General features: G+C 34.0%; 3 long non-coding RNA genes across 3 annotated transcripts; 2 read left to right on the forward strand and 1 right to left on the reverse strand.

Annotated features, from left to right (window-relative positions):
- Nucleotides 1-1,955: 1,955 nt before the first annotated feature.
- Nucleotides 1,956-3,575, reverse strand: LOC142240262 (uncharacterized). Its single transcript, XR_012723211.1, has 3 exons — nt 3,324-3,575; nt 2,185-3,016; nt 1,956-2,111 (listed from the first exon to the last, which is right to left on the reverse strand). It is a non-coding gene; the product is annotated as an uncharacterized LOC142240262 (long non-coding RNA).
- Nucleotides 3,576-4,168: 593 nt separating this feature from the next.
- Nucleotides 4,169-5,755, forward strand: LOC142240209 (uncharacterized). The gene is made up of 3 exons (XR_012723192.1): nt 4,169-5,129; nt 5,185-5,256; nt 5,318-5,755. It is a non-coding gene; the product is annotated as an uncharacterized LOC142240209 (long non-coding RNA).
- A 2,817-nt stretch (nt 5,756-8,572) lies between these two features.
- LOC142238860 (uncharacterized) lies at nt 8,573-9,910 on the forward strand. Its single transcript, XR_012722848.1, has 3 exons — nt 8,573-8,914; nt 8,980-9,343; nt 9,408-9,910. It is a non-coding gene; the product is annotated as an uncharacterized LOC142238860 (long non-coding RNA).
- The last annotated feature ends 713 nt before the right edge of the window (nt 9,911-10,623 follow it).

Consider the following 10,623-nt stretch of genomic DNA (forward strand, 5'->3'; position numbering starts at 1 on the left):
GTATTTATTACCCACACTAATTTAACGATTTTCTCTTTTTTAATAATGGGCTCAATAGTAGTGGCATACTAACTCCGTAGGCGCAATATCAACACAGCCAGTGTTGCTAGAAGTAGGGGAAATTCCCTATATGTAGGGTTTTTCTAATATTTAGCGTCTTGTAGGGACGTAGGGCCACAATGTAGGACATTTTCACTCAACATAATTTGTAATAATTTTTACATTTTGGTGGCTCTAGAGGAGGAAATTAGAAGCCGGCAAGGCTTGATCTTTAATAATGTGTGGTGTACTTTATTCCTGTAGAAAATTTTGTCTACATTTTATTTCTATAGAACATTTTGTCAAAATTGTATTTCTATAGAAATTTTTTTCAAAATATTATTTCTATAAAATATTTTCTCAAAATTTTATTTCTGTGGAATTTTTTCTCAAAATTTTATTTCTATAGAATTTATTGTCAAAATTTTATTTCTATAGAAAAATTTCTCACAAAAATTTGTTTATAGAAACTTTTTCCAAAATTTTATTTTATAGAGATTTAACAAAAAAGATTACTAATTGGGGTAGAATTCTACCAAATGTGGCAACCGTGGTGGTAGTACAAATTTATATTCTAAGTTATATACGTTGCATATTCATGTTTTAAGATAATAAAGTACTTCGAACCATTTTTGTTTTTTACAATTTTTTAAATTTAACGAAAAATATAGTAGGGAAAATTGTTTGGGAATGTATGGGAAAGTAGGGAACTTTTTTGTCCTTGTAGGGTAAACCGAACATTTTCCGTGGCAACATTGACTATGAACTGTAGTCAGATTGACACAAAGCACCCATAGACGTGTACCCCTTAATTTTCTTAAATATGCAACTGCGGTTTATCTCCCAGACCTATATGTTACCCCACAGATGCTTATGATTACTAATTCTGTAATGGTGGTTTTGGGTATGATATAGTCGGCCCCGCCCGACTTTTTACTTACTTGTTTTTGTAATTATTTTTATTTTCAATTATATATAGCACAATTTGATTTTTTGACTTTTGTTCTCTTTTCATTTTGGATTCGTAATAAAAATTTAATTTACTTACTTTAGCAAAATTTTTAAATTTTAAAAGAACAAAAACACAATAATTTATTGCAATCGACACAGAAATCTGCGTGAACTTTCATGAAAATAGCAAAATAAAAATTGTCATCATCAAACCAATAAGTTCGGTGGGGTTTTTCTATAAGTATGATACTAATCTCTGTTTTCTCGAACTAGCACTATCAAAGCTCAATTCATATCTGCAGTAAATTTATGGTCTTTGCTTTCAATTGACCACGAATTTTGTTTCACAAATTAAACAAACAATGTCATGTATGTCTTTAGTAGATGACAGCATAAGCGTAGAAAGGCCTCTGGGGAGGGGGCTTAGACCCCCAGAAAAATTTTAGACCCCCTGTGGTTGAACTTAATTCATAAGTTCCTAAATTTATGTTTAGTTTAATAACTAAAGCACTTTTATTATTTTGTTTAGTCAGAGTTTTAGTCGATTTAATTAAAAATAGTAATTGATATTAAAACTATTCTTACAAAAATGAATATCTTAGTAACGCTGCAAAAAAAGAATCGCCAAATCAGTAGTGAGACTGTTTTTTGTGTTTGGAATTGGTGCAAAATTGGCGCAGAAGCGATGAATTCAAGATGGGCATATCATAGGCCGGATGCCCACTATTTCAACAAACGTTGCTCTGAATTTGCATCACTTCTTAAGGTCTGATACGAATTCAGTGTGAATTTAAAAATTTTGTGATATTTTCTCAAATAAATAATGGGAAATGGGAACGTTTGACCGAAAATATTTTCAAAAATTCGTAATTTTTCTGGAATGGAATTTGTATCATTTTATTAATTCTTACTTTGTTATCCTATTTGAAACAAAAATACCTATTAAAAACAAAAAAAAAACTGCGTTTGGCACATCAATTTTATCAAAAACTATTTAATGCCAGCATTTTTAATATAGTGTTCTTTCTCAATTAAATTGTACCAATATACTATATCAGTTTGGTTACCCAGTCTAATATTGGTGTGCAGTATTTATGCAGTACTCCGAAGTCCATGTTAATCTAAACGAAATAACAACATGTACATGTAGTAAGAATATTAAATTAAGGTGAACGTTTAAATTTAGTTACTTACCAACTGTGCTCCTCGAAATTCTTTATACTGTGGCCAGGCCCTAAATATATCACTATGGTTATCGTGTTCGTGAAATATTTGACGTATTCAGTACGACAATATCCAATCGTCAGATTTGTCGATGCGGTAGGAATTCAGTTTCTCATTCTGAAAAGGTTTTCTATGACGGGTACTTCACCTATTTTTCTAGGATGAGAAGTCTCTTCACAGTGCCTCTCGATGCTTACTTCTTGTGGTATATACTTCTTGTTTACTATATTTTTTCCAAATCGCTAAACTCGTAGGCCGTTTGAGTTTCTCTTGGAGCCGCAATGTATTTCCATAAATATATGAATGTTTGCAAGATGCCTTTTACAGGAAATTTTTGTGTGAATGCGCTGTTACAAAAAAAAAAAGGGGAGGTGGTGGAAAAATATAAATGAATAACATGTGATGAAAATTTTCAATTTGATTACTGATTTCATTAAATGAATGAAAGATTTTCATCAAAATGATGACCAAAAATTTATGTAAGTTTCTACATTGAGTTGATGACGATGTTTTTCAACTGAAAACAGAAAACATCAAATTGAATACCGATTTCATTTTTATTCGGAAGTAATTAAAAGCTTACTCAGTCTTTGTAACTGTATTACAAGAAATAAAATGTAAAATATAATACAACGCAAATATAAATTCTGGTAATATTAGGCTTGAATGTTGCCTTAATTTCTTTCGAGTTTCTTTGCTTTGAGATTGTGGAAGTGCTGACTGGAAGTGGGCTTCATCAGGGAACTCCAAAAGCCTTGAAAGCATTTCTCTGGATATTTTCCTCCATTGCAAAGAATTGCACCTAAAAAATAACAATAATAATAAATAAGAAGAAAATGATAAATTGTTTTACTACTATACCCATTAAGATCAGTACTATGTTCGCTTAAAACAGTTCAATATAAAGCGAATAAATTAACTCAATTGATGCTCAGTTTCTTGTTCCTCTAGATTTCGACAAGACTTTACAGGAATATGTTTGTTTTCATTTATAATTTTGATTTAAGGAAAAGTAATCGCGAAAATAAAGTGGGTTTCAACTCGTACCATAGTACCAACCTTTAGGTTTTGTACGGAGTTTCGTTGCGGAAACTGAACATAGTATTTACCTTTAAACAGCAAACGACCCATTGAAAAATTTATTGAGTTTCCATTTATTCCGTCAATGATACCACTATGATGGGTTCTACGTAAAAAATAAAAATTTCAATTATTAAATTGCATTTTAGTTATGCATTTACATTGACTCAAGGCTGCATAAGTACTGAGTTAGCTAGAAGTCACCACAGATTAGTTAGTAAAAAGGTAGTTTGATCTTGAATGAGTTCAATAAATTACTACAAGGTGTATTCATTCCTCACATTGATAAATTCAACCCAGTGTTGCCATTTGCCCAAAAATGCTTCCTAAGAAGGCTTCAAAATAAATGGATAATAAGCGTTATGTGCATAGTGCTCTATACTTTTACGGCCTTATTCATAAAAAAAATAATTAACGTGCACTTTATACCAGTGATAGCTATTACTCTCTTTTTTTATAAGCCTTCTATAAAAACAGATATTCATTAATCATTAATAGCACTAATATAGAAATCGTGCGTTTTTTTCACCCAGTTCCATTCTCTGCCGGCCTTACGAAACGTAAGAAAAATGGCATTTAGAACCACCTTTGTAGTAACAAATGTTCATTTTTATAAATCTTTTCATTCTATTAAATTTTTTGGCGGACAATTTGAAATTATAACTGCCGATGCCTTTATAAAGCATTTATCAAAAGAGCGCTTGGACCGCAACGTCGATAATACCAAAGCTGCAGGCATTGTGCGACATCTATACGGTTGACATTTGTTGTTTTTGTAGAAGAGAAACTTTCGTTCTCTTGTTTTTTATACTCTCTGATATTTTGTCATTTTCATCGTAGTGATGAAGAACGAATGATAACCGGTTGATCTTAATAAAAATAAAGTCTCTAGATTTTAATGATTTTGTGGCGAAACATAATTACCCAAGGCATACGAGTATTAATTAAAGGTAAATTCACGAGCAAGCGTGTGTACCCCCCATGATATTAATAATGTCAAACTAAAATGGCAGATCACTTATGTTGACATTTTATGTATGTGTAGTGTTGTTGTACTGTTGAATGCATATATAAAGGAGCAAGTAGTTGAAGAGAAAACATCAACATTGTTGGATACTAACAATGATTCTCCATGTAACAAAGAAAGTGCTGGACACGCATCACAGACCAAAAATGCTAAGTCGTAGTGATGGAGAAACATCAAAAAGAAATCAAGAGCCAACAAATGGTGATTCTCAATTTACCACCACCCAAGTTGGCAACTTGGTTAAACAGGAACCTCAAGGCGACTTGGAAAATAAAATGACACTTATCGATGCACGAACCACAGATGGAACAAAACAAACTATAGCTACGTCAAAACTTAACATTTTACCAATTCAAATATACAAGAACAACCTTCATTGGAGAGTGGTCTGGTCAAAAAGGAACTGCTGGACACCGCGACACCAAATGTGGCGGAACATTCTTTTAATTCAGAGCAAATTGTAACTCCACCAAGACCTAATGATGCACCCCAACCATCTACTGAAAATGCTACAGATGGTGATCATTGCAATACATTGGTCAATAATATAGATAATTCCCGATCGAATACACAAGCCCAGTCTTCTATTGCAAGTGATGTTCTCCCCCAACAAGAAAACGTTCAGCGACAACAGAGCAAGGGAAACAAAAACTAATGCGATGTCTTGAATTGTCTGAAATGGGGGATAGAACTGAAATACCTTCGACATCTAAAAGGCATCAATCTGACGTGGCTGTATGCCATAAGAGCCATACTGCATAAGAGTTACCTTTGTCTGTGCCAGAAATTCATGACCAACCGGTTTATGGTAAGTAATGTATATTGGTGGGCAGGACCATATTTTTAATATTTAAAATTTCCAGAGGGTTTACAACCACATTTGCTTGAAATTGGAGATGACGAGGCAAAAACGGCGAGGCAAAAAAGATATCGAGGTATGTATCTTTTTGTCTTTGTGTGAATGAGCATTTAAAGTAACTTCTAATTTTAATGCAGCAATAGATGGTACATGATGTTAGTATATTGTCTCTAACAACCAGGCAAAAATTGGTCCATATCGGCCCATAATTATATATAGCCCCCATATAAACTAATCCCCCGATTTGGCTTGCGGAGTCTCTAAGAGAAGCAAATTTCATCCGATCCTGCTGAAATTTGTTACATGATGTTGGTATACACCCTCTAACAACCATACAAAAATTGGTTGAAAGAAAAACATAACTCTCAGTTTATTTTCAATACATTAACATTAATACATTAACCTAATCTTAAAATATAGTGACAGTAACCTGTAAACCTTTTATCTGTTATTTTAGATTCAGCAACGTTTAGAATTTTCTGCATTTCCAAATTGTCTATATTTTTGGGGTTTTAGCCAATAAAATAAATTCATTATATGTTTTTTGCCCTCCAAGACGTTGTGGGCGCCCTTTACCTGAATAGTTTGTAAATGCTCTACAACCTTGTACAGGAGGGAGCCACCGTGGTGCAATGGTTAGCATGTCCGCCTTGCATACACAAGGTCGTGGGTTCGATTCCTGCTTCGACCGAACACCAAAAAGTTTTTCAGCGGTGGATTATCCCACCTCAGTAATGCTGGTGACATTTCTGAGCTTAACATGGTATCATTGAGCTTAACATGGAATCGGGCAGCAATCAGTGATAAGAGAGAAGTTCACCAATGTGGTATCACAATGGACTGAATAGTCTAAGTGAGCCTGATACATCGGGCTGCCACCTAACCTAACCTTGTACAGGACATTCTGCACTGATGAGAATCATATTTTGTTGTTTGCCCAATTGACTCATGGCTATCAAGTAGGATATATTCACCAAGGTTTTTTGCAGTAAAATACTGTAAAAACTCTGTAAACTCTCCTGGGCTGTATAATTTCATTCTGTTGTACTATATCACAGAGAATTAAAGGGTGATACGGCCAAAATTTGGTCAAGGGAAAATGCGTGTAAATCGGTGAAATCGTTTATTTAAAAAATCAAATTAAATTTCTTTTTCAAGTTCAATTAGTATAAAATTCAGGAAAAATATTCAGTTAGGCTTTCGCTTTTCCAAATCTGAATTGCCGGGCCTCACGCTTGACACCTGCCATCAGATTTTGTACAGCCACCTTGTCCACCTTCTTCGCCGCAGAAAGCCAGTTTGCCTTGAACTGCTGCTTAGCTTAGCAGTTTTTTGGTCTTCTTTAGGTTCCGCTTGACAGTATTTCTCAATTGGGCAGAGCTCTGGCGTGTTGGGAGGGTTCTTGTCCTTGGGAACAACTGCACGTTGTTGGCGGCGTACCACTCCATGGCCTTTTTACCGTAATGGCAAGATGCCAAATCCGGCCAAAAAAGGAAAGGCACAAGACGTTTATTCAAACACTCTTTCACGTAAATTGCTTGGTTGACAGTCCCAGATGCTATGAAAATGCTGCTTTTCAAGCCACAGGTACAGATGGCTTGCCAAACCAGATATTTCTTTGCAAAATTTGACAGTTTTATGTGCTTGAAAATATCTGCTACCTTTCCCCTCCCTTTTGCCGTATAAAACTCCTGTCCCGGAAGCTGCTTGCAGTCGGCTTTGACGTAGGTTTCGTCGTCCATTACCACGCAGTCAAACTTCGTCAGCATCGTCGTGTACAGCCTCCGGGATCGCGCTTTGGCCGTCGTATTTTGTTTATCATCGCGATTTGGAGTCACTACCTTCTTGTAAGTCGATAGTCCGGCTCGTTTTTTGACTCGATGCACGGTTGTAGACGATACACCCAGCTTATTTGCGGCATCTCGGAGAGAGAGGTTAGGGTTTCGCTTGAAACTACCGGTAACTCTCTTTGTCGTCTCAGCGGCTTCCGGTTTTCGATTTCCCCCCGATCCAGACTTCCTGGCTGTCGACAAACGTTCCCCAAACACTTTAATTACATTTGTAACGGTTTATTTGGCAACTTTTAGCGATTTTGCCAGCTTTGCGTGCGAGTAGCTCGGATTTTCGCGATGCGCGAGCAAAATTTGGATACGCTGCTCTTCTTGCTTGGACGGCATTTTGACAACTGAAGAGTGAATTCCAAAATCAAAATAGGAGCAACATTCTACACACACACAGACACCTTCAAAATGAGGGGTGTTCAGGTTTTTTAAATGCAAAATTGAAAGAAATACGTCAAGTTTATATTGACCAAATTTTGACCGTATCACCCTTTACACTGTGGTGCAATTTTCAACTTTTTGGGTCCAAACAAAAAATCATCCCAGTTGAAACTACTCGATGAGAGGAGAAAAGTAACTTCAGAATTTTGCTAGATTGGTTGCCGTACGTTTTTAATGAGCCTCTGAAGTTTTAAAAATAAAATTAAGTAATTTGATTGTGGGTATATAATTGCCTCATCAAGCGCTAGTAAGGTTTTTATACCTCTCATTGAACCAGTCCCTTTTTGGAGTCTTACTTCCAGCCATGATTCCAATAGTAAAGGCATCAAGTGATCGACATATGGTTGCGCAATTGTTCATATTCATCTCATCATTATTAGACCGATTAAACAAATGCGATAAATCAATTCTCTGTTCTGCAGCAAATAAACGTTTTATTCCATAATGATGGGACTTCGTATTGTACATAACTATGGATTCGCTATTGCTGTTTTTTGATACAGATTTCAAGTCATATTTTTGCTTAAGCTTGAATACGGCCAATGTTTCAAGCATTTGTTGTAAACGCTGCAATACCTTGGAACGACATTTATACTTATCTGCTTTTGACCCATATTTTTGTTAACATTCGACCAGCTTTATCAACTTCGGCCCTAACTCGATATATCATTTATACAATGTGGAAAAATGGAGCCACCGATTCATGGGGTAGATAACCTAGTAGAGCGCTCAATGTTTTAAACGATTCTCGTCTTGGCTCTCGTTCCTGATCCAAATTAACGGCTAATATGAGATCACTAAGACTTGCCACAAGTCCCACATGATTTATTGCTATTGCATCTCTTAGATTCCTTAATGCCTCGATTCAGTTTAGCGATACTTTCTTTAACATTTATTTGCTTATGCCATATTGTGATTCTTTGAGCTGTTCCCGAATTGTAATTTTGCGCACTTTGAATTCGGTTTTTGTGAACATAGTGTATATAAATAAAAGAGTTTTTTTTAAGAAAATTCTTTTATAAAACTAACCCCATACAAATAACACAATGTATATAAAAAGCAATATGTATGTAAACAAAGAATGTAAACAAACCCAAAGATAATAAAAGAAGAAGATGCCCAATAAACACAGGATGAGCGTTTTTCAAATGCAACACCTCTTCAGTTTGAGGGTAAATATCATTTTCAACATAAATTCAACTTGACTTGAAAAAGCTCATCTTCAATTCATCTTCAAATTGTTTGCGAATTACAACCAATTTGGCAAAATGTTGACGAAAACTTTGAAAATGTGTTGAAGATAATTGGAGAAAACTTTGACAAAACACTACCCTGAAATGCAACGAAAAAACCACATGGTTTTCAATACTACTTTGGACAACAAAGTTCGTGGAAGAAATACAAAAATGTGGAAATTTTTTAATAATCAATTGAAATTGCTTATAATAATTGGTAAGTAAAACTAAAACACGAAATGAAAACTTTAAGGAAGTCACTAAACTCAAATCTCTTTGCAGACAACTAAAATATTTGGATGCTGATTTTTGGACACATTAAGAGGCTGGCCGATGAAAAATGGTAGTGGCTTATCGAGAAGAGAAAGTTTCCATAAATCAAAGTGCAACCAAAAAAACTTGGTATTTATGCTTTTCCATATCAACAACTACTGGATGATAATTCGCATCACATCGATAGTTTAATTTATATCGCATCATCGGTTTAATTTGTTATTTTGTGAATTGAAATTGCTGGAAATTTATTCCAATTATCTGGCCATCAAGTTCCTGAAAATTGCCAGTATTTTAATAACAACAATTTTGTAATACCAACGTTCTTGAGGAAATCACGAAGTACCTGGTCAGTTGGAAGAAATACAAATTGGTAAGTCAAAATAAAAAGTGAAATGAAAACATAATGGAAATCACAAAACTCGATTGTTTTGCAGAAAACTAAAATCATTGAATGGTATATTCTTGGAAGATGTTGGCCGATGAAAAACCGATGAAGGAAACAACAAAGAAAAGTTTTCAGAAAACTTACAAAGTGCAACCAATTAAAACAAAGTGCAACAATTCCTATATCAAGAACTTCTGGATGAAAATGTGCATTACATCAATTTACATCCCGTCATCAGTTTGATATTTTGTGATTTCCTCTTGCTGGAATCTATTCTAACACACAAGCCAGCAAGTTCCTCGATAGTAATTATTTCAAATTGCCAGCATATTAATGACACCAACATTATGGAGGAAATGGAATTATACATGTAAAAATGTTTAAGATATTTAAAGTTGTATTCATAGTTTTATTTATTAATACGTTTAATAAGATAATTACATTTTGATTGGTATAATATTATTATTTTCATATATTATTAATGTTATTTTTAAGATTATTATATTTGTTAACGAAAAAATAATAAAATAAAACAAAATCCCTAGAAATTTAGTATTGACTTTCAGTTAGAACTAGGATTGACTTTCATACAAATTGTGGTTTGAAAGTATTCGCAACAATGCTAGTTTTTTTATTTTTCTCACATTGAAAACTGTTTGAGAAATTATTGAGTAGCGATGCATTTCAATTTGAGGATTACAATTGAGAAATTATTGCTATTGTGTTGAATTTTACTGTTGAGGGTAATGTCTGTTTTTTGTTGAGAACGCGATTTTCTCAACAATTTCTCAACTTGAATATTACCCTAATCCTTTGAAAAAATGTTTGAAAAATTATTGAATTTTAGTATTTTTCAAACGTTTGTGTTTATTGGGTGGGAGATTGGCTACTGAGCACATCAAACCATTTACCACATTAGTTTAATACTCGAACCAAACGCGTATACGACAAGTATTGACATAGCATTAAAATGCAAATAAAAAGAAATTAAGAGCACGAAATAAATTTCCATAAAGGGGAAAATGTAATTTTTTTTGTTGTTGCCTAAAATTTAACTTTGTTTCATTAAGAAAATTACATTTTTCATTTAAAAAATAAAAATGAAAAACAACTAAAAGATTACAAACATGTATTAAACTTATCTGGTAAATGCAACATTTGGTATGACGCAAGCCAATCTTCCTCTTTTATTATCTTTGAACAAACCTACTAAACGTAAACAAAGCCTTTGACAATATGAATGTCGATATTAGTCACCTGATTGC

Source organism: Haematobia irritans, chromosome 5 (genome assembly GCF_050003625.1).
Source record: "Haematobia irritans isolate KBUSLIRL chromosome 5, ASM5000362v1, whole genome shotgun sequence".
In the NCBI taxonomy this organism is placed as follows: domain Eukaryota; kingdom Metazoa; phylum Arthropoda; class Insecta; order Diptera; family Muscidae; genus Haematobia; species Haematobia irritans.